General features: G+C 40.4%; 1 protein-coding gene and 1 long non-coding RNA gene across 11 annotated transcripts in view; one reads left to right on the forward strand and one right to left on the reverse strand.

The window, feature by feature from the left end:
• Positions 1–21,707, reverse strand: part of LOC146766807 (uncharacterized) — a 35,654-nt gene extending 13,947 nt beyond the window's left edge. The window contains exon 1 of the long non-coding RNA XR_014957135.1: positions 84–21,707. This is a non-coding gene — a long non-coding RNA (uncharacterized LOC146766807). The remainder of the gene's footprint in view (positions 1–83) is intronic.
• The window catches only part of DNM3 (dynamin 3), a 175,353-nt gene that overhangs the window by 84,579 nt on the left and 67,608 nt on the right, over positions 1–23,166 (forward strand). The gene's annotated exons all lie outside the window — the stretch shown is intronic.

Consider the following 23,166-nt stretch of genomic DNA (forward strand, 5'->3'; position numbering starts at 1 on the left):
CAGTTAACGCTGAGAAATTAAGTATTCATGAGGTTCATGCTAACTACAGTAATAAAATGTAGTTGATATTGAATTAATCTTACCAATTTGATGCATGTGGTAAGGATGTGATGGCTGCTTCAATCCTTACTGTACCAGAGATGTATAAATGTAAATTGTTTTTTCTGAACTGGAGCTCTCTTTAATGTTGACTTCTAGCTGTGTTGCAGCTAAACCCGTGCCCAGATCCAAGACTGCAGACGCTCACACACAATTAATCTCACAAATTTATGAATGCCAGAGCATGAAGCAAAATGAAAACAACTGGAGGAATGTATAAGGGGAATAATTGGACTGTATCCAGATGTGCATGTGTAAAACATCACTGATTGACTCCTCCCCCGTATCCTGCCTGAAGAAAGGAATTTTTTTCAAAAATAAACTGGGGTTATTTGAAAGAAGTTGTGGTGTCTGAATGAAATCTAATAGGCAGGATTAGTAGTAATTAGGTGCATTCTTTCCTCATTGGTTTTTTGGTTTTGTTTTGTTTTTTTCCAACTCTTTAAGTATCACTGAATTTAGCAGATTCTTTGCAGTTTCAGTGTTACAGCTGGAGCTTTTGCCTCGCCGATTTAAGCCACAGGACAGTAGAGGAGAATCACAAGGATTGCATGTGTGTGTGTGTGTTATGCATTGGAAATTTTATGAGCACTACCAGGCATTTTTAAGTTCCGTTTCAGGAGATTTTTGTGGTGGAGGTTGGTTCAGAGGCAGAGAGACACTTGAAAGTTTTTATATATTACAAAGAATTTACTAAAAAGAAAGGGAAAAAAAAGAAGTGGCCCTTCCTTGTGTTGCATCTACAGATTGGAGTGGAAAGGGAGGTGGTAAACGTGCTGTTACCAGAACTGGTTAAATGTAAGACTCAGGCAGCACAAGCAGGGCCAGCCTCGTTCCTCTGCCACCGCTGTTTGTTCTTACAACAGGCACGGGAAGGCAAGAAAAGGGGAAGGGAAAGGAAGGAAAAAAGCCTAGACCGGAGAAAAATCAACTTTTGCTTTACTGCTTTGTTGATTTAAATGGAATAGATAAATCTAGCATTTCCATCATTATTTTGATGCCCTTTCCCTATTCTTCCTCTTCAATAAATCACGTTGCCCACTTTTAGGTGCTTGTGTGCTTTCTCAGCACTAACTTTTCCTAGACATTTTGTAACGCTGATTTTTACTCCCCAAATTAAAGTAGCAGAAACTTTGGCTGAGTTTCACAAAACACCCTCACCAGCTTGCTCTACTGTCTTATGTTTACTTTGGTTCTGTACCCAAGTAGGTTGAGAAAAAATAAAGAAATAGCACTGAATCTTCTTAAAAGCTGCAATCGATACTTACTGCGGGGAAGGCTCGTAATGTTCTGATTCTTTTTCTAGTCCTTGCTCACACAGCACTGTCCCTGAAGCCAAGGACATGAAAATAAAAAAAAAATCTTTGGGGTTTGGACCACGAGACTGTAGCCACCTCCCTCCACTCAAGCCTTTATCACAGAAGAACTCTGTGCTGATTTCTTTTCACAGAATCTTGTTTTGGACTTCACCCTTTATTTTAGCTCTGCTTAAAATGGGGTTGAAGCACTATTACAGTTTGGCTCCTGTTGAAGGGATGGGTTGAGAACTTAGGCTTTCTGGGCTCCAAGAACTTTGACTTTTTTCCCTCCTCTAATGGAAAACAACATGCTAAACTGTCCAGGCAGGGACAGTAGTGTTGCCAGGCATGGAAAATTCTTGCACTTACACTGAACGAGCACAGAGACACGATACTGTTTCTACACCAGGTATAAAAGTGCCTGGCACAAATCTGATTTAATAGAATATGCAAATATGCTTGTGAACTTAGTGTCACAGTATTTCCACTAGAATACTGTGGTAGATGTTTTTGAAAAATAGTCATAGACCGTGGATAAAGAGCTCCAGAAGTTCATCTGAAAATGCTTTATAGTTGGAAAGACTCTTTAGAAAAAAGTAAATTTCAGAGTTGCCGCAGCTCGTCGTGTTGCTTCGCTGAAGCTGCAGCAGCTGTCGAGGTGAGATGGAGTTGCCTTGGCAACAGCACATATTGTATAACAGTACCACACCACCATCAAACCAGTGAGGTGAGAAGTAGTTTAAAAGCATTACTAAATTTTTATGGTACGTCTGCTACATTTTCAACCTTGTGGTTGGCTGAGTTTATTCATTGTAGCCTTTCTGGAGCCCAGAAAGCTCAACTGCTGAATCTTGTTCAGTGAAGAAAAGGGAGGGGGGAATCCCCAATTTGTGTTCATTTTTTTTTCTTTAAATGCTGAAGTTAAGCTGTCTCTATATAACATTTTTAAAATTATGCTTATGCTCATAATGGAGTTAATGTTTTGCCTAAAGTAATTTTTCCCTCCTTTTTATACCTTCTATTCAAAGCTTTTTTTACCATGTTGAGTAATGAAAGCAGGAGATATTTAGAAGAATCTATTAAAACTTAGCAGAGAAAGCCCCCAAATATGAAATTGGCCTGGTTTTATGGTTGCATTGCAAATATGGACATTCAAATGGTGATGTCTTTTATGATGACACACAGGTACTGCGCTTTCTTTCCAGTTTATTTTTTTCCAGTCCTTTGTGCTTCCCACAGCTGTTTAATAAAATATAAAATCACTTCCCACCTCACTATTCACAAGGGATATCTACTGCATGCCCCTCCCTCTGCATTATGGATTTAACCAGAGAACTTCAAATCTATAGTTTTATGAAAACAGTGGCCTCCAACAGATCTTTAAGGCTCTTTTCTGAATTGATTTACTTACAAAATATGTCTTGGTGAAGAGATCGGTCATATAAATTTTTCACCTATCTTCAAAATTATTGCACTTCTTGGTCAATTTTGACAGGGATTCAGATCATCTTGTGTCTTTTTTGGGTGGTGATATTTAATGGCATTAATTAGAAACCAGTCAAAAACCAGGGGGTATGTTATTTCATGCTTTTAAACTTAAATCTGAAAACAAAGCAAAAGACCCCTTGAAAAAAAAACCCACGGTATGAACCTTAAGCTGGGGGAAAAAAGGCAGCAAGAGAAGCAAGTGTTGTGAAAACCCTGCAAATCACAACCACCTGGTTAGAGTAGCGAGTCCCATGTAAATTAAAGAACTGACTTCAGTTGCAATGTTCAAAAAACAAACCTACAGGACGCTGCCCAAAGCTCTAGTTAATAATTATTGCAAACAGCTTGGAGCCAGCCCAGATTGTCCAGGACTGTTGGATCCTCTCAGGGGTTCATGCATACCACAGTGATTATTGCATGCTTTTCCAAGCTCCATTGTGTGCTCTTGCTCGTGGGATATGGTGCCTCTAGTGCTGAGCTGTGGAACTCTGTGACAGAGCTCTCTCTCAGCGGGTGTGGTCACATTTCTGCTCCTTGTGATCTCTCAGTCTATGACAGCTGGTTTGAAGTGTGCTGGACAGACCTGAGAAATGGTTTCTTGTGCCTGGGAGCTGATGGAGCTATAGAATATATTGCAGAAGTTACTCATAGTGTACCTAAGTACTGTTGGAGTTGCTGCTGCTGAGTTTTTCAGGATCAGAGGATATTCCAAAGCATCTCCTGTTCTCAGCTGTATTTCAGTCACCTGTGCTGATAACCTGATTAAAATTCTGGGGTCACTAAACCTGTGTGTAGCCCTTTGGAAGCAGATCTGTCCTACTTCCAGTTCTTCATTCCATTCAGAGTTGCCATGTGTAGAATGATACCCTGGTGACAAAGAGCAATCTAGCTGGTCAAACTCAATTCCTGCATTGAGTTCTCTGTCCTTAGCGCAGGTGAGGCTGGATTCTGTCTGCCAGTGTTGGTCATCTAGCAAAGGATCTTTGATATTTGTGGATTTTGAAGATAAGGGAGAAGAATCTGAAGTAATAGTGATGAGGGGAGGAATCTGTCCTTTCAACAGACTTTAAATCCTACTAAACTATCTAGTCTGAGCACTCCTTTGTTACTAGCCCATGCAGTTTGTTGTGCAGTTGCACAGCTTTACACTTCAGGCTTATTTTGAGTGAGGTTGTGTGGAGGCAAATCTTACCAAGCAGTTATCAGTTTGTAAATAATCCTTGTTTTCCTAACATGACATGCTTTTGCAGCCTTTGAAATACGGTCTAGCTCCACCATCAGAGGAGAGTGTCTGCTACCGAGACACTGCCAGATGGCCTCCAGACTTTTACTGATGGTGACAAGGCTTGTCAGCCCTCGGGGCAGGAAATGTTACAAGTGTTTTTACAGTGCCAGTCTGGAATATTCCCTAGATGTTCCCACAGTGCAGGTGATGGTAACAGTCCTGTTACCAGTCCTGAGTTTAGCAGTAGGTTGACAGATTTGCATTTCTCCAACCTGCCCACCTTTTTCTGCTCCCATTGCATCATAGGCCCACGCATTTGAATGTATATTTTTACCAGTAATCAGAATATGACTGGAGTTCTGCTGAGCTATCTCTCTTCATTAACCACATGTAAGAAACATAATAACGTTTTTGGCTGAAACATTTTGTTAATTGCTTATGTTAGTAGCTTGGATGAGTGAGCTGGCCTATTAAATATTCAAGTGGTTTTAAATAATGGTTTAATTTTTGAAAGGTATTTTCTATTAGCTGAGGAAACCAAATTATTGTCTTGGCAGTCAGAGTACAACATATGTGCTGGAGCAAAAACTAGGATGAAGGGGATCAGAAAAACAGGTAGTATGTCAGGCTGGGGAGGAATGAGAATAGTCTTGAAGCCTCATGTCTCTGAAATGTGATGCCATTTGCAGCAGGAATAGCAAAAGCCCTCTGAATGTCCTCACTGAAGCTCCCATAGGTACAGCTGAGAAAGGTCAGGCAGGTCATGGATACCCAGTGTGTAACTCTGGTAACATTGGTCCAACACTGACCTCAGAGCACACATGGGGTTAAAGCACTCTGTGCCCTGGGCATGGAGTCTGCTGCAGCTGTGTCTGCAGGAACTTTGATTTGGGTACCTGACTTCTGGGAATCTTGAATAAGTGACCAAGGCCCTTCTTTTCTAGCTAGGAAAGGTGACCATGGGGGTAAACAAGTCTTTCAGGCAGTGCTGGCATACACTGGAACATCTGTTCTACTGACTGCTAGAGTGTGGGGCCTCAGCAAGATCAACACACTGAAAGACATAGAAAGAAATCATTTGAGTATGAGTTGATGTATCCTTGTGTTCTGTTAAAGTGAAATTTGTTATTTTTCCCATTCATGGAGTCACTTAAAAAGTGGGGGAGACTGGAGATGGTATGAGGATGGTAGAAAGCATCAGTGTAAAAGATGGCTCCAGTGACTCCAGTCTGAAAATAAGGAATGTTCTAGTTTAATTAATGTGGGATTAATCACTGCAGATGAGACTGGTTACAGGTCTGAGTACAGTATCTCTTCTGTTATTTGTTTTTATCTAACTTCTAGTCAATCTCAGGCTATTGATAAAGGTCATGAAAATGAACTGTAACTTTCATTGGTGTGAGTAGCTTTTATGTGATCCATCATCTGTTACAAGAGACACCCCATGTGATAATGCATATTTCTAAGCATATCTAATATGCTGTTTATCCAAATTTTTTTTTCTTTTCATTTCCCACTTTTTGCAGTGCCATTTTATTGCCTGGCTAACAAGCGAGAAGCAAACTCAGGGTAGTCGTTTAAACATTTTGCAAGAAAGACTAGCCTTGTAACCAAAACATAAGATGAAGAGTTAAAAGCTATGATTTGGATTCTGATTTGACTGTTTATCTTGTTGTTAAACTCACTGTAAAGAGATACTGTCAACATAAAATCAGACTTCAGTCTGCAATTTTCTTATCTCTTAGATGTAAACCAAACTTTACCATAATGAAAAAGCTAAGGAAAGAAAAATTGCCAGTTTTAACATTGTATATATGACAGTATTTTGAAAAGTAGCAATTCCTGTCCTGAACCAGATCAGTGTGTTTGTCAAAGCAGCAAATGCCAGATGCTCAAGAGGAGTTAAATCTAATAGAGTGCTGCAACCCTTACAGCAGGCAGCTGGGCAGCATTTGCCTCCCTCCCTGGCTTTATGGAACTTTATTTTCCTTGCATGGGTTCCTTCTTCCTTTTCTAATGCAGCTGGGAACTTCCAGAGAAAAGGATTCCTTGAGTCACACTGAATTCTCAGTCTCAATGATGCTTAACATAAGTACAGGTCATAGCTTAAGTATGTGCTTTGTTTAAAGAAACTTCTGTTTATCAGCTTTCACAGAGGAAATGCAAAAGTCAGTGACTCGTTAGATTTCATCTTCTGTTTATATTGGAGAAAACAATATTCACAAACACAGAAAGTTAATGTTAAGGCTACAGAATGGTAGGTGGGTGCTTAGAGGAACAGGTAGAATCTTACACTACTGAATACAGTATTGGGATTTTTTGTTTTAGATTAAAACATCAAATAAATGTCTCTCTGATTGCAAACTGACAAAAAAATTTGCATCTTCCCTTTAAGACTTCCATTTAATAATTATTCTTTATAGAGAGTGCATAGCCCCATTACAACATGCATTAAGTCAGAGACCAAATATTTCCTGAGCATTTAAATGCCAGTGGCTAGCAGTGGGTTAAAAACCCTGCACATTTTTGGAAATGCTAGAAGCCCTGATGGGTGGAGTAGGCAATGGGCGTTGTAGTGTGGATGCTTTGCTAACCCTTTGCTGTGCAGCTGCAGGACAAATACACTGAAGCCATGGCCAGCAGCAAAGTGGATTCCTGGGGAGCTCTCTTGCTAAAACCCTTCTCTGTGCAGGAGAGATGGAATGATTTCTGCTGCAGGAAGAGCAAGGATTTGAACTGTTTTCTAATCACTAGCTTTTTCTGGTAAATACTGTAGAAAAAGCATTGCAAAAACAGCTTTAAAGAGTTAGGAAAGCTCCTTAGCAACCAGTTGCCAAAATATCTGCTTTTACATACTCTACACAAGTTAGAATAATCAAATTAAATGAAAGGTGGTTTTTGCATCTGGTTTTGGATCTGGAAATAAGTTGATACAGACATTCACTGGACGGTTTAATTGCTGTAATAAATTTGCAGCAAACCTCATGAAAATAATATTTTCTTTTTTCACTGCGAAGACAGATACATCCCTACATAAAGAGAACTTTGCTTCCTTCTTTGTCTTACTGTTGATAACTGTAAATTTTCAGTTAGATTTTTGTAATGGGTGACTACACTTAGGAAATTCCATCTGTGTGAAATATTATGGAAAGTGTAGGCATCCACAGAGGTGGTCAATAAGCTGTGCTGCTAACAGCAGAAAGTCTAGGAAGAACTTTTTATTATGCTTTGGGAAAATAGCCTCTGAAGAGTCCACACGGGTGCTTTGTGGGAGGGCATTCCACACTGTGGGAGCAGAACAAGTGCCTTTAGGCATCTGAGGTCAAAATGTGGACAAGGACTTCAGACATTTATTGTTGTGTTTCTCCCTGCTTACAAAAAAAAAATTAATCAACAGTTTAGGGATAGTTTGTATAGAAAGCTAAATCTGGGGATAAGCAACACTTTATTTGCACAAGTTAGGTGAAACAAGGAATAAGTTCTCCATTATTTCGCTTATGATCTTCTTTGCTGTATACAGTGCACAAGTTCCTATGGCCTTCATGTGCGATGTGAATTGATGCTTTTCTGTAAATTATTTTCCACTGAGGTGATGGACCAAGATCCTACTCTACCAAATGGAAAAGATGAATAGCTGCTCCTGGGTTAGGCTGGTACCCAGCCAAGAGGGGATAAATTAAGGCGTGGTGCTTTATTTCCCAGAGCCTTGAGCGCTTTGCTTTTGGAGCAGAGCCAGGTGTGGAGCTCCTCAATGGAAGGTGAAGGTGTCTCTATGGATTGAGTCTCCTGCTGAGCTGGACTCGTGCCTCCTTCCTGGGTTTGGTTTGAACTCCCAGTTTATTCCGCAGACTGGGGGTGTCTCATGCTGGGTGAGCACAGGGTGCTGGGACCTTTCAGCTCCACACAAACAAGAAGTTGCATCATTCCTGATAAATTGAGTTTATTTAGTTCCACTGTTAGAGCCCATGTCTTCTGTCCCTGTCTCAAGCACCTCTACCAAGCTGTGTCTAACGCACCACCCTGAGCACCTTCTGAGGAGCATGGGATGGGAGCTGGGACTTAGAAGAGTTCTGGAGAGAAAGAGCTGGTGGATCCAGGCGTAGAGCATGGAAAATTGTCTGCACCAGGATGGAGCACAGGGGAAAAGAGAATGTGCTTGAAATACAAAAGCATTTGGGACTCTCAGGCTTTCCTTTTGGTGAAGTCTGTGTCTTGTCTTGAACAGCAGAGATGCTGCTTGCCATGTAAATAGAAGAGTAAGAGCACGGCATAGTTCCAAGGAGCTCTTGGGCATTTTAAGTCAGGTTTGCTGCTTTTTTCTCTCTGTAATTTAGATAAGAGGTTTACACACATCAGTTGTAGAGTTCTCTTATTACTGCAGGCTGTTGATTTAAAACTGAGCACTTGAGAGACCTGAAGGAATGGGGAGGGTTTTTAACTGAACTTTGCAGTTTATACTGGTGCTTTGCTTTCTTCAGCCTTATTTTCTTTTCCTAATATCTAGCCATAATAATTTTTACTGATTTATAGGGTTTTTAGTGAAGAGTAATGTAAAAGAAGGATTGAACACTGGAGCTTTATCAACATCTCAACATTGCCTATTAGTGGGTTTCCCCCTCTACCAAGCAGTAGGTCAGCTTTTTCCTTGCTGTGTTTTTTTAGTTAAAATACCTCATTGAGTTCTCTACCATGAATCTGTATTGTGATCACTGAAAGTCCCTGGTGATGGTGAGCCACGTGTCTTTTGTTGTTTTATTGCCTTTGGGAGCGTTCTCTGTTGTGCCAACCCCACACTAATCCATGTGCTTTTGATATGAAAGATGATGCTTCTCCAATGATTTTCTGTCCATCTCTCTAAACAAGAATATAAAGATATGTCAGTTTTCCAGATGAATTATTCCACTAGATCTGTGTTAGATCAATTAAGTAGAAATTTTGGTTCTATATTAAAAATTTTTAGCTTTTCCTGTTTGTGTGCCATTACTAAGTCAGTCTGCAGATATTTTAGATAACTGTGCAGCAGTTTCTTCCATAACCTTTTCCTAACCTTATTCCCACCTCTACAGCTACTTCTTCAGGTCACCATGTGTTATAGCTATCAACAGGTGGTTTTGCCTTCTCATTTTCATCTTTGAGGTACTCTGAACTGCTTTTTTTAGCTCCTTGCTAGATTCTGCTCCTTTCTAGCCCCACCTCCCCTTTAGGACATGAACAGCAGAGAAAGGAGTGTCGTGATTCTGTAATTAACAGTTCTTTTTTAACAAGTCCAGAGGAGGCCATTGAGATGCTCAGAAGGCTGGTGAACTTTTCCATGAGGACAGGCTGAGTGAGTTAGGGTTCTTCAGCTGGAGAAGAGAAGGTTCCAGGGGGACCTTAGAGCAGCTAAAGTGTTAGTCAGAGGAACTCCAAGAGAGCTGGAGTGATACTTTTGACAAGGGCTTGGAGAGATAGGACAAGGAGTGATGGCTTTAAATTGATAGAGAGTGGGTTTAGGTAAAGTATCAAAAAGAAATTCTTCCCAGGGGGTGGTGGGTGCCCAGAGAAGTTGTGGATGCTCCATCGCTGGAAGTGTCCAAGGCCAGGTTGGATGGGGTTTGGAGCAGCCTGGGATAATGGAAGGTGTCCCTGTCCATAGAAGGGGGTGGGAATAAGATGATCTTTCACTCCCTTCCAATCCAGACCATTCTATGGTAGGATTTTTTCCTTCTGAAGCAGTGCTCTGTCTGTGTGGATGTTTGTGTGAGGTCAGTGAGGACTTTCTCAAACTGCAGAGTAAGCTGAGAATTTGCAGCCTAATTCAAATCAATTAGAAATGTTTTCCTATGGAACTCGGCACCTGACATCAGTCAACTTCTGCACTAAATGATCCAAATCATGAAATAATGAAGAATTTTTGGCAGTGATTTTTAAGCTGAGAGAACTTAGTATCCAATGGTAATTAGAGTATAATTATTTTAGATTGAGGGGCATGCATCTGTTATGGTATATAAAATTTTCCTCCTTTTCAGTGAGTAGAAGAAAAATATTCCATAATGTGCTTCTCTTCAAGGTGACCTTGTGTCCTAGTGTTCTGAAAGGACCTGGGATTTTGTTTATGCCTGCAGAAGATATCAGAGGTCCCTGATACCAGAGTTTCCCATCTTCCCTTCCCTTTTAGGAGGAGGTAGTATCAGTTTTGTAAGAGTGCAGTGTATGGTTCCAGCTGCTTTACAAACAGTGCCCTTCTTGGCAAAAAGCACCTTCAAGAAAACACTGGCCAGACTTGTCTTTGCATTTCTGCAAAGTGAAAAGCACTTCTTGCACCAAACGTCTTTTGCCGGAGATGTAGGAGGTGAATGGAAAAAGGAAGTGAGTGCAAGAAAGACAAGAGGACTCAGGATTTACCTGTAAAGGCTCTGTGCAGCTGCCAAACGAATTTGATTTTCAACCATAGGTTTGTCTTCTTAGACTAAACTGTGTTTTTCCCCTTCTGAGTTATGTTCTCCCCACCCTCATTTCCAAAGTCTGACTTCAGGGCAGATTGAAATGTGTTTTGAGGCCTTCTGTTTTCATTAAGGAATGGGAATTTATTTTAAATGTAAATTTTCCAGGCTTATAACTTGGCATGGGGAGGATTTTTTTTTTCTTTTTTGAGTAATGGCAATTAGTTCTGTAATGCATTTATTTAAAATATACATGCATTTAGTCTTGTCTATTGTCATGTACTTTTTCCCTGGGAATTACTACTAATTATATTACAGTAATATATTAGTATAAAACCCTTTTATTTCAACCTATTTCAGTATAATGTATTATTAGACATTTAAAACAAATCTAAACTGCTAGACAGTCTAATTTCTGTAAGCTTGGGAATATCCTTAAAGGAGCACAGAACGTTATTTCAGCAAAAGGAATTGATTGAGGCAATAATTAAAATATGCATTTAGTTTGAGTAATGTAAAGGCAGAGAATGGATCAGAGAAAATCAAATTGCTGAATACGATGCTAAAATAGCACTTGGGCAGACATAGAACACTTTTAAATGAACTTTTTATGTCAGTATTTCAATGCTTTTGAAGGCCAGAGGGGAACTAGCTGAATTGTTTTATTTGTTTTATATTGTGTTTTAAAAATTTTGTTGCATGGACAACTTTGCAATAAGCTGTCCTCCCTGCTTTGTATCTTTGAGTGTCCTGAAAACAAAATGTTTGTCTAAAATGTTTTTTATTGCTTTAGACATGCTAAAGGATGATTTCTGATAACAGAATTACTGTGTGTGAAATGAGCTCATTGAAAGCTAATAAGATGGTTTACATGAGTAAGGCTTAGCTGTACAAGTTCAGTTTTCAGAATTCATTGTAGAACCAACTTTCCATGTGAAAAATTACAGACTTGGGAGTTAGACAGTTTCACTATTCTAGATTCCTTACTGAAATTTGATTTTGAATGAATATTTTTAAGTTAGCTATATTGTTTTCACTTGGATTTTTGTTGTGACCATGCTGCTTTCCCATGGGCACACTCTCAAAATGTCAGTGTTAGAAAGCAGTTGTAATGGATTTTTCCAGCAGCAGCTCCTCGTTGGTTGCAGTATCTGTAAAAGCTAACGACATTAAGGAGTAATGGAGTATATCTTTCAAAGCACAAGTAACGAGTAATAGGGGTGTTTTGACATAGTGTTTAAAGAAAAAAAAAAACCCATGGAATTTGGTTTCCTGCCCAGAACTTTGACTGACTGTCTGGGAATTCAGCGCCGTATGTCAGTGCTGTGTAGAATTGGTGTACGTACGCTGCAGTGATTCTTTACAATTGTTATAGTGTCCTGCAAGTTTAGGGCCGGGAATAATATTCTCCAATATTTTGAGTCAGCATTGATAAGGACTTACACTGTTGAGGAAGTGCTGCACAGTAAATATTTCTCTTTCTTCCAGAGACGCAGTGGTGTTCATCTTCCTTGTCTGCATGCTGTAAAAATTCACCATTTTGCTGGCGTGTTTCAGCATCTCCATTTCAATGCACCTTTTTAGTTGTCTTCTTTGTTTGCAATAATGTCATTACCTCTTGCATTACCATTGTTTGTGTGGAGTTCTCAAGCTCCTGGAGACTTCCAAAGCCATTGTACCTTTCGTGGATTCTTTGAAACAGCTGAGCATATGCATGTGTAGCCAGTGCTGCTGAAGCAAAACGTTACACTTTGGTTATTGTTTTTAAAATCTTATTTTCATAATATAACTTCACTAACAATAGCTAACCAAGCTGCATGTTACAAAGTTTTAGAGCATGATGAAGACAGTTCTTACAGCTATTGTGATCATTGGTTAGAGGTTTTTTCCTTAGCAAAGAGCTCTTTTCTAATTGTGCTCTTGGGGAAGCCAACTGACAATATCTTAACAAAGATGATTAAGTAAATGCAGGTGTTTGTCATCTTAACACAACTTTCAGTCTACACAATGGTGTATTCAATCTGTATTTCCCTCCCTAAGCAAACAGCATGGAATAAAAGAGGGTGTTAGGTATGAATCAGAGTAGTAGTTGATTGCTGGAATCCAGACATAGGAGAACTGGAATTCTTTAAAGATGATGTTATTTAATACAGAGGAGAAATGACATATTTTTAAATGTCACTGCAAGAAAAGACAAGGTTTGGCGTTAGTCTGGACTGGAAGAGATATGGAGAAAAGTAGAAAAACAATTAAAAATACTTTTGAATTATTAGTAAAGTTTTTATTTTGGGATAGCCAAAGCAGATTCTTAAATCCGGCAGTTACTGAAGACTTCATCCCCCATACAAAAGCAAGGGAAATGCCTCCTCCCAGGTGCTGATACTCTTGAGAAACACTCTCCTTGCCCAGTCGTGCTTGTTGCTCACAGCGATGATGATGGAGGCTCTGGCTGGCTGAGAGCTTGTTGCTGCTTTGCTAAGAGCGAATTTGGCAGCCAGAAGCATCACAGATGTTGTCTCCTGACTTCAGCACCCCACTTCCCCCGTGCCCCTCGCAGTGCTCAGTCCAGCTTTGTTCCCAGCTCTTGGCTGTGACAGTACATGATCTGTCTCAGCACAAACCTCTGCCTGTTGCCTCTGACAAACTGATCCCCTATGGCTGAGGATATGCTGTTGATGCCTTGGAGAGGCTGGCTAGACCGAGTTAGAAAATAAAGTAGGTATTTATTGAAAGATTTTCAGTAGGCACACCTTGGGGAGTGCAGGAGCCTCACGGAGGCTACACCCAGAATGGATGATGGTCACGAGTTTTTCAGACAATTATAAGTTTGGTTCATTTACATATCAGGGGTTAATCCACCAATTGCATCTTCAGGTAATGAAGTCTTTTACTCAAAATTTTCCCTCCCACTTTGCTGTTGCTTACATATTTTGGGGCCTCAGACAGTAAGGTGTCCTTGAGTTTCAAGCCTAGAGAGAATTATTTTTTGTCTGAATAAAATGGGACAACAGTAGCTGACAGGCTATGGAATTTTAGAGTTATACACTAAAGCACTACTAATCTGAAAAATACAAAAGCTAAAATTTAAGGCATTACTGTGAGTTTGTGCTTGCAGAGTATTTGTTTGCCTTTTTCTGCTCAAGCTGTCTGCAAAGATGGCTTTGAATGATCTGTCCTGGACATGGCACAGCCTGCTCTGTGCCTGCCAAGGATGGCCAGGCTTTAAGGCTTTGGTGTTAGGGGTGTTATCCTTCACTGTGATTCAGCAAGGGCACAAGGGTGGGCTTGGATGAAGCTGACAAAGGTGATCTGTCAATAAATAACCCATGGTCCACCACCCCATGAAAGGCAGTGACAGCACTTGAACAGTCTGTGGTTATTTCAGTGTAAAGATGTCTCTATCCTTCTAGAGGTGTTGCTGTGTGCTTCCCCAAAGTGTGCTACCTCCTGCTGAGCCATCTGCCTGAATTCAGCACCTGCCAGGCTGTTTGAAGGGAGCACATGGCCAGGGCAGTGAAGTTTGTTCCTGTTTCAGGTGTGTGTCTTTAAGGTGTGCTTACTTTCCCTTGGGGTGATGCTGCAACAGGCCCTCTGCTTCCTGTATTATGCTGCAAGGAACAGCTGATCAGCACAATCAAAATGATTTGCAATGTGTCCAGTGTCCTTCATAGAACACACTTCTGCCTGTGACAAACTAACATGCAGTTACCAGGAAGGAGTAACATTTGAACATTTGCAGTTAATCTGCAGCATCTGCAGACTGACAGCCATCGTATTTGGCAGCTCTCCTGCACACACTCCCCTCTGCACACACTCCAGGTGGTCGGGGTGAGGAGGAGACCAGCACTGCCTGGCACCTTGCAGTCACTTTTTTTTTGATGGCAGTAACATTGATGGAGCCAGTGCAGAGAAGGGCAACAAAGATGGTGAAGGAGCACAAATCGTATAAGGAGAGGCTGAGGGATCTGGGGTGGCTCAGCCTGCAGAAAAGGAGGTTCAGAGATTACCTTATTGCTCTCTGTAACTGTGTGAAAGGAGGCTGTAGGCAGGTGGGGTCAGTCTCTTCTCCAGACAACCAGCAAGACAAGAGGAAATGGCCTCAAGTTGAACCAGAGAACCTTGACACTGGATAATTTGAAAAATTTCTTGGATGTTCTACTAACCTTTTTTTCCACATTCCTGTGCCCCTGTTTGTCAGGTTCTTTTGTTGAGTTGAGTCAATCCCCACTCACATTCCAGTACTTACTGGGACAGGTGATGGACATTGAGAGGTGGCTTCTGGCTGAGAAGGGTTTGAGAACACAGAAAACTTAAGGTCAATTTGAGGAGCAGCTTTGGCTTTGAGCTTCAGGAGTGCTTCACTCTGGAACAGCTTCATGGGAACATTCCTGATGAATATTTCTAAGGAGATTTCAATCTAATATTGGTTTCCAAGGACAGAGAGCTACAGGTTTTGCTGCACATCATTCCAATTATTTTAGAATATCTTTTGTCAAATTCTGAGACACATCTCAAACCTTTCCTTGAAGATTTGATGGCATTTTGTGACTTAGCATTTGAAAGTAATATTTTTGATATGAAGTAGAAATTGTGCTTTGTGGTTATGGTGTACTCAGTTTTCTTTGTTAGTTATAGGAACATCCCAGGGTTACTTATTTTGCAAAAGAAAAAAAAGACAAAACAAATATGTTGTTGAGATAGGGTAATCGGGTGATTTTTGTCAGTCGTGTTACAATTCAACAGTTTTTCTTTGATGAAATTGATAAGCCAGAGTATATTTATACATATGATGTGGAGCAAGGAAGGAGATAGCTTCAGACAGTTGTCTCAGAAGTTAATGTTTTCCATGACCCAAGTATCTTGGCTCCATTAAAAAAAAAAAAAAAAAAAAAGAGAGAAGAAAGAAGAAAAAGCAGAAATGTACCTTTCAAAAACTGCTGCTATTAAAAAAAACCCAAAAACTAAAGAGGAGGGGTGCTGGGGGAGAAGCCTTGACACCAGAAGCCCTGTCACAGCAGCAGAGTTTCTCTCGGATGCCTGGAAAAAGTCTTATACTTCTGGGATGCTTTCCAAAATATTTTCAATGACCATTGCCACAGGCGTGAACTTCTTAATGCATTTTGCAGTAATCTCCACACCAGTGAAACTGATTGCTGTCTGAAAGCTTTTAATGATAACAAGCAAGTAGAGCAGCATAAGTGCCATGAGCTAATTTGTGTGTGTGCATTATGTTGCATGTTTAGGAGTCCTGCAGAGACAGATGCCTTGCCTCAGGAAAACCCTGCTTAATGTTTTTTACAGAATTATGTAATTGCAGATTTATCATTTTACATCTTGCAGGAAAGATCTTTTTTCTGCATATACAAAGGCTGTGGGGTCTCTGGAGATAATTCAGTTGGTACCCAGGGCAAGGTCTCTGGTGGCTTCCTGAGTTTGAGCTTTTCTAGGGTTCACTTTATAGAAGCTGAAATAGATAAAAAGACAAAGGAGTTTTAGGAAACGCTTTTCCAGCAGACAGAAAGGTACCTAATCAAAGGTGCATCTACTTCAGTTGCCTACCATGGAATTTCAGGAGGCTTATAAATGAAAGATTCTCTTTTTATCTTCAAGTTAAGGGCATTGGGGAAGCTGAAAATACAGTGCAACTTCCTGTTTTTTTTTTCCATATTATCTTAGTATTCCTAATGCAAGAGATCATTAGAACTAGAGAGGTTCATACACCCAGACCATCACCTTTCCAAGACTGAAATCTGAGCTACACTTCAATTCAAAGAGAAGAGTGTTCAAGCATTATGTTTTTTCTGTAAATAAAAAAAAAAAGTATGTATACACATATATATAAAAAAACACAGTGTTTTTCTATACACACACGTGTGTGTGATAATGAAATTTTTTAATGCAGATTGCCAACTGAGAAGCCTGATCTAACAGACCCTGCTCCTTCATCCTGCACTACTGCTCCCACAAACCACTGTGGTTGTTGGATGGTCTGCAGAGGTGAGGAGTGAAAAACAAAAACTTGAGCACCAGCAGAGAAAAACAAGCTGTCCTAAGCAGACTTCACAACAAGGGATAAAAAGGTCAGAGGATCCATTTATCCCCCTCTACCTTTGGAGCAGTCACTTGGCACATCCAGCAGAATTTTTCCAGAGTGTCACTGGCTCATCAGTCGGGGCTTTCTCTCAGTTTTAAATGCCAACATCAGTTCAGAGGAATTGCTGGCTTCTTTCCCAGACAAGATTTCCCAAATTCAAAATGACCTTTCAAGATCCTAACTAATAGGAGCTAAACAGAGATTTCCTCTTCATCAGGCCCTTTCTCAGATTGATCCTTTTACTGACAGCACAGAGCAGTGAAAGACCAGCCCTTCACTTGTGATAATAAACACCTCTTTTGGAGAGGGGCAAACTTAACATTGAATTTGTTATATACTCCAGAAACTATTCCCCTTGCATTTGATGCACTGATTATGTAAAGGCAGAGGGGAGTACCAGTGGAATTACTAGATTTCCTTTTTTAATATTATTTTTTATTTAAGACAGACATTCAGACTCTGCAATGGGATGCCTAGACAGCCCACCTCATTACTGAGGGAAATGGGGGAAAGATGTGCAGGCAGCAGCCCCATAGAATTAGCCAGTCACAGCAGGTTTGTCAGCTTGGCTGCTCAGCACAGCTCTCCCAAAGGATTCTGTGCCCATCCTCTCTTCCAGGCAAGGAGAAGGAGGAATCTGGGGCTGCCTGACTCTGAGCAGGGGGGTTGTGATGTTCTCCTCTGGGATGTGCTGTTGGAATTCAAACTGCAGCTTCAGCTCCCTGAAAACCTGTCCTGCAAAATAAAGATGTAGAGACACCCTATCCTCATGTCCTTCTGGGAAGTCTTGAAATGTGGCAGGATAGAAAACTGCTTTCAAGGAAGAACCAGTGACCATTTCTCATTGAAGTATTTCAAATGTAGAGTTGCAAACTCTTGTGTTTCTATTCCTGAAAAAATTTGGGCAAAAGAAAAGTGCAGAAACAAATACAATGCTGGTTCTTACGAGAGAAAAAACCACTGTAGAAATGAGTGACACTCTGTAAAATGAACGATTAGGCCAGTCTAAGGACTGATTTACCATTAGCATCATTTAGTCCCATAACTGAATTCTAAAGGAACACCAGAGATATAACAAGGCTCTTAAATTATTTTAATAATGCGTTGTGGAAAAAAATGCCAAAAGATTGAGAAAAAATTGCAATTGCCAGAAGTATGCATAACTGCCTGAAAAAAAGTAGTACAAATGTAAAATATAGAAAGATAATAACTGAAATCTGAAATAGCTTGGTTCTATCATGAGATCTTTCTTTCAGCTACAGTTTCAGGTTTGACATTTTCAGCTTTGATTTTTATAAGAAACTCAATATTTTGACCATGGTGAATATAGATAAAGCCTTGTAAGAAGGAATATAAGAACTGATATTTGTGCTCTGGTCATTTAACAGCCCAGCTGATCAGCCTGGGCCCTTGTCACATTTTTGTCATGGGATTTTCAATTTGGAGTTGACTCTAGAATACTGGAGGGGAGAAGTGCATAGATGGAAGAAACATGTTCTCATCTGCAACTTATTAAGTATTCTTTTGCAGTGCTTTTCATAAAAATGTTAAAATATTTAGGTACGCATTGTTTTTCTGGTAAAGCAGCTCCTTCTTCATTTTATAGATGTGTTAGAATTGTTTTCTACATCTGTGCCCAGGAGCATGCTCAGGCCCGAATCCCACACTGCTAAGTATTCTGTAATAAAATAACTTGCTTCATTTTTCTTCAGAATGTTGCAGTAGCATCTGAGAATCTCATGCTTCATTTTTCAAAGTATGCTTTAAAGCCAAGTGTGGTGAAGCAGAGACCATTGTGAAGATGTTGTGTGGCTTTGTCAACTGAGAGAGAAATATAAACTGAAAAAGAAACACAGGAAAATTCTCTTGGGTGTATTTAAAGTCAGAATATGGTAAACTCTTGGATATTGATTTGAATACTATAAAGGTTTCTATGAGGCATCTTAATAGTTTTCACTTTCATCAGATGCCACAGTGTAGGCTGTTGGCACTGGCAGCCAGAGTTCTGAGGTGTAAACAAGGCTGAGCCTTTCCTTTTTGGGAGTACACAGGCACAGACCACCAGCAGTTCCTTACACTTCAGTTATTTCTCTTCTTTAATAAGGATCACTCTGGCTCAGCAGGTTCACAAGCCACTGCTTCTCGTGTCTCTGTAGAATGTGTAAACTGCTCTGGCCATATAAAATAGTACAGTACTGTACAATATCTTTGTTTTGGGACTGTTTTCTGCCTCTGCTGCTTAACTGCTTTGTCAAGTAGTTGTTTGCTTGAGTGTTCCACCTACACCTTTTAGAGCCCTGATTGAAGGATATTTAATGATGCCCTGCCATCACTGGCTCTGGCAGAAAGAAGGTTGAGCATGATGCCTGTGAGTCAGGTAACTATTATTCCTGAGTATGAATGCAGAAACAAATCCAGAGAGCAGTACAGGGTCGGTCTGGAAATCTAGTCCAGAGGCAGAAATGGTAAGTTTTTTATCTGCTGTTCCCAGCTTTATTTCAAAGCTGTTCGTCCTCAGTTTATGATGTTAAAGCAGTTTACTATTTTGTCTAATCAATGCGTAATACTTGTTAATGCCTCATACTAATGGCAGAGGCATTTTGTGGATATCTACATTTGCTCTCAGTGCAAAGTAAATACTCCAGAGATTTGTGCTCTCAGCTGATGCAGAGAATGATTCCTGCTGTAAACCAGCCTTTGTCCAACTTTTCCAGTTTGGCCTGTGCTTCCACCTGGGAGCTTGATTTCTTTGAGCTTGAGGTCTCCACATAGGCAGGTTTTGGTTGGTGTCATGACCCTCCATTTCAAAGCTGGTGTTCTATAAGGCATTGGGAAGTGGTGGGCAAACCAGCTCAATTCTCTTGAGGTAGCTGAAAGTGCAATTGGGCCAATGCTTGACTCCATCCTGCATTTCAGAACCTGAGCACTGTGTGCTTGAACTGTGCTGCATAAACTGGAATTCTGTTCTCTTGTGGAAAAGAGCCTGTGCTGCTGCTATGCCTTAGCCAGCCTGAAGTGACAGAAGAGCCACCTTTGATAGCTGGAAGAAGCTGAAGTCACTTAACCATCTCTGTCTTTGAAGCAAGGGAGTTCTGTTCCTTTTATCATCCAGTTTGCTGGCGACGTGTCCAAGGTTTCTTTTGCTGTTTTGACTGAGCCTGAAAGTTCCAAAAGCACAGAACGCTTTCTGAAGTGGTTCCTGCCCCTGGCTGAAAATGCAGTGGAGTTCATTAGCCTGGAAGTGCTGGCTGAGACCCTGCTGGGGGGAAGGGGAGCTGCTGTTGTATTTTTTGTATCCCTTGTGCCATTTTGGACTTGAGCAGTATTTATTTTTAGTCCATTTAAACAGTGCAGAAGGAAGGGGCAGTTGTAATATGGCATATTTACATCATGCTGTCAGTTCCTGGCAGCTCCCTTGCCTGTCGGAGAACAGAGCTGGTCCATTAAGGATGTGAGTGCTACTTATGCCCACGAGTGGTGAAACATCGTCTCCAGGCTGGGAAGGCCTCCCCAGGCCAGCAGGTTCGTTTGTTTTTCTAAGGTGGAGCATGGGGAATTTTTTTCATGTCACAGGCCCAGGAATGGGCCATTCTACCTCCCACTTTTTCCTTCTTCTACTCTGCTCTGGAAAAAGAGAGGCGAAGTCTCTACGTGTGATCAGCATGTGCTGGTTTTTCCCCTCATGTCACGCTGAAGTTCTCTGCCCCTTTATAAAAATAAAAATCTATAAATAAAAAAGAACAAATGCTGAGGGGGACAAACTGGACCCACAGTTATGTGCATGTAGTCACTCGTCAAAGTGTGCCTAGCCCCATTCCTCCCAGGCTTCATGCATTCCCTGTTTCTTATGCTGTCAGCTTCTCAGGATGGGAAACATGCACAAACAGTCCTGGCTGCAGCTTTTTTTGCCCTACCATAACATAATATTAATTGACCTTAGGCTGAAATGTTTGGCTCATCTGCAGTTCAATTAGCTCGTTCTCCATTTCTGTATATTTTCTCCCACTTTGGAGGGAAAAAAATTTGCAGTGAGTTTTGGTGACACACTTTAATGTCACAATAATACTTTTCTCCTGGAATCAAGCAGTATTTAGCTCTGATCTCTCCTGTGTGACTCTGTTTGCCTCAAGCACAGGCACCCTGTGATTTCCCTTTCTTGGAAACTGCCCTGTCTCAGCATGTGGGTAGGAGGCCATGTAAATAAATACCAACCACTTCTTAGCCTTCAGTAGGCATTTCCTTTTTCCTGGTGGCGCAGAAGAAACACTTTCTCACAGTTTGGCATCAAACATTTATATAACTTTCCCTCTTGTGGAATTTTTGTTTAGACAATCAGATTCTTGGTATGGTTTTTTCATCAGTTTCTATTTTTATTCCTCTGTGGTTGCTTGATTTGTCAGTAAATAACGTCTGTCAGAAGAAACACCTCATCAGAAACATCTTAAATTTTCAGTAATTGAATAGTAAATCATGATAAGTCTATTCTGTAATACTGAAACATAAGTTTAAAAAACTTAAACTTACCTTGTAGTTTTTTTCTTAGCTATGTTGGAATATATCTGCCCAAAGGAAACATTTCTTCCCAAAAGATTTTTTAATATATATAACCTGCCTTAAGTTTTTGAAATAGAATACAAAATATATTGCCTTGCAGTCCCCCTTTCAGCTGAAAAAGAAAATATTTGCTCTTGATACAAGGTTTAATACATGCTAGAATATTTTTCAAGTGTGTCCCTTTGTCATGGCAGCAGAGCTAATACACTGTTATCCTTTTATGTAATATACTAGTGAGGACATAAATTTATAATAGCAAAAGAGGTCATATGAATACAAATCAGTATTTGTATAGTTGTTTGGCTTGAGTGTTCCATAATAAATTACCATGATATTAGAGGATAGGTACTTCTAATTTCCACACATAAATGTTTACAAAATCTTTAATGTTATTTACCATTATTTTTTAATTGATAAATTATGAATTTACATGGCTCAGTGATAATTCTCACAGAGTGGATGGTAGTATACAGTCCCTCCTGGGAGATCCCCAAGGCTTCAGACCGTACGGATTCTGGAAGCAGAATATAGCTCTGAGCTGTGATAAACAGCTACAGAGTGGCACAGAACTAGACTCCTTCATGGGAGCAGATGTTAGATGAGGGAGTGAAGAATATACCACTGTATCTTCTTTTGTAAGGAATCATTTCTAGGGTGGTTAAGATAGAGGCAGCTTCAACAGCCATCAGATACTTTTTATGTAATATACAGAATTTGATAACCTTTGTATTCAACAACAAGAGAAACTGTGCTTTTCCAGAAGGGCTTTTGAAATCTGCTTTTTCCTCTCCTGAGGCCTGCTAGGAGGCTGTCTAGGAAAGTGAACCTTTGTTGGCCATGTCGTGGTATTTTTATAGTTTTCACTCTTAGGGCCTTTCTCATCCAGCTTAGTTTTGCAATCTGCTGAAGCTCAGCCAAGATGAATTGCATCTGCCCTCACAGAGCACACGTTCAGCCCAGCCAGGACATCTTCCAGTTCTGTGCACTGAGAGTTGCTTGGTGTATTCTGGGAAACACTCACAAAGACTGAGTCCTAGTTTGATTTGTCCATTTATCCTGTTTTCTGGCATACAATAAACTGTTGTCCCATGCATATTTCTTCCTGAGCCAACCCCCAGGAGTGATGTCCCAGCCCAGAATACTTCAGGAAGTGCAGTGGTGCTGGACTTCAGAGCTGGTACTGGTGCTGGCTGGGCAGAGACCAGTCAGCCTTGCTTCATGCTGCCTGATAAGGGACTCTAAATGAATTTAAGCTCTCCAACTTTGGTGATTTATTGAAGTTCTGTAGGGGTAGTCAAAGTCATGAAAACCCATTTATATGCTCTGGGAGAATTCCAGGGCATAAAGGCTCTCTGCACTCCATTGCTGCCATAGTGGCACCAGCCTTAACAGTACCTTAATGGCTTTTAGAAGCTGTTAAACTGTGCTGTGTTAATAACCTGTGAGCAGTGCTGTCATGATGTGCAAGCCCAGAATGAGAGCTTTGAGGATGGCCTCTTGTCTTTGGATCCTTCTATTTAACATCAGGTGTGTTTGCAAAGCAAACTGGAGAGGTTAGCTTCAGTTTATCCATCAGGGCAAGCACTTAAAGAAGTTTAACACAATTGAAAATAGCTAATAATCTCAGGGTTCTTTTTGTTCTGACATAATAAATTACCTTGGGAGTATTGCTAGTTCTTAATTGGAAGTGAAGGAAGAAACTTGGAAAAAGGTGAAATTGCAGTGATTGTGCTGTAAATGAGGGTTGTGGTGAAATTGCAAAGGACTTCACCACAGCAAGAGTGAATAACTCATTCCTATTTGGAGAAATAAACTGGTTAGATTAGAGTCTGATTTTGTTTGTACATGGTATTATTTTGATTGATTTGTATGGGTTTTGTATTTTTTCACTGGCAGAATGAAAGTTTATGTGTGGGTTTACTGAATGCCATGCTTAAATAATTAATAATAGCAACAAAGTAGAGATTAATTTATGCCACCAGTTAT

The sequence above is a fragment of the Lonchura striata genome, chromosome 8 (assembly GCF_050655825.1).
Source record: "Lonchura striata isolate lonStrDom1 chromosome 8, ASM5065582v1, whole genome shotgun sequence".
Classification (NCBI taxonomy): domain Eukaryota; kingdom Metazoa; phylum Chordata; class Aves; order Passeriformes; family Estrildidae; genus Lonchura; species Lonchura striata.